The sequence below is a fragment of the Otolemur garnettii genome, unplaced genomic scaffold, assembly GCF_000181295.1.
Source record: "Otolemur garnettii isolate 467f Iridium unplaced genomic scaffold, OtoGar3 scaffold00138, whole genome shotgun sequence".
Taxonomy (NCBI): domain Eukaryota; kingdom Metazoa; phylum Chordata; class Mammalia; order Primates; family Galagidae; genus Otolemur; species Otolemur garnettii.
Genome location: NW_003852533.1, coordinates 2,441,347 through 2,442,684, shown reverse-complemented (window position 1 = coordinate 2,442,684; position 1,338 = coordinate 2,441,347). Strand labels below are relative to the sequence as shown.

General features: G+C 43.3%; 1 protein-coding gene across 1 annotated transcript in view; it reads right to left on the bottom strand.

Moving 5' to 3' along the window:
* Window positions 1–1,338, bottom strand: part of SRGAP1 (SLIT-ROBO Rho GTPase activating protein 1) — a 281,123-nt gene that overhangs the window by 74,251 nt on the left and 205,534 nt on the right. The window lies entirely within an intron of this gene.

The window sequence follows — 1,338 nt, the reverse complement described above, 5'->3', positions numbered from 1 at the left end:
ACTGGAGGAGACACTGGCTTCTGGGGAGGACATCAAAAGCACAAGCAATTAATGAAAAATACATTAATTCTATCAACATTGAAGACTTTGATGCTTTAAAAGACACTACCAAGAAAGTGAAAAGATGACTCCCAGAGTGGGGAACAATTTTCACAAATCATATATCTGATGAGCCACTTGTATCCATAACAGCAGTTCTCAACCTGTGGGTCTCGACAGGTCTCGAACTGTATTAAAGGGTTGCGGCATTAGGAAGGTTGAGAACCACTGATCTAGAATATATAAAATGCTCTTATAACTCAACAAAAAGACTAAGCCCAATTAAAAAAATCGGCAATGGATTTAAATAGACATTTCTCTAAAGAAGATATACAAATCCACAAACACAAGGAAAGATGTTCCACATAGATGGTCCATCAGAGAAATGCAAATTAAAACAACAATGAGATTCTACTTCATACCCACGAGGATGGCTGTAATCATTAAGGCAGATGACAGGATGGGCGTCTGGCTCACACCTGTAATCCCAGCACTCAGGGAGCTGAGCTGGGAGGACGCCTGAGCTCAGGAGTTTGAGACCAGCCTGAGCAAGAGTGAGACCCCCGTCTCTACTAAAAATAGAAATAGTAGCCAGGCATTGTGTTGGGGAACTGTAGTCTCAGCTACTCAGGAGGCTGAGGCAAGAGGATCACTTGAGTCCAAGAGTAAGGTTCTGTGAGCTGTGATGCCACAGTCCTCTACTCAGGGTGACAGAGTGAAACTCTGTCTCAAAAAAAAAAAAAAGACAGATGACAGCAAGTGTTGGAGAGAAGAAGGAGACTCTGGCACCGTCACACGCTGCTGGAGGGAATGTAAAATGGTGCAGTGACTTTGGAAAACACGGCAGTCCCTCAAAGTCAGAGATGAAGTTACCTTATGACTCAGCAAACTTAATCCTAGGTGTATTTCCAAGAGAAATGAAAACGTATTTCTGGGGGGAGGAGAGGAGGTGGTTTGGTAAATTCCCACCTGACGGGCACAACGTAGGGGTGGATGGCACACCCCCTGGGTGAAGGGCTCAGCAGCAACCCGGGCTCTCCCTAACAAACGCAAACAAGGTAACCTACTGTAGGTGCCCTCATATTAATCCAAAATCATAAAAAAGAGAAAACTTGTTTCCACACAAAGACCTGTGCACAAATGTTTTTAGCGCATTATTCTTAACAGTTACAAAGTGGAAACGATCTAAATTCCCCCGGCTAAAGAATAAACAAAATGTGATGCTCCCATGCATTGAAGTATTATTGGGTCATGGAAAGGAAGTACTGAGGCTTGCTACAATGTAGATGGACTTTGAAT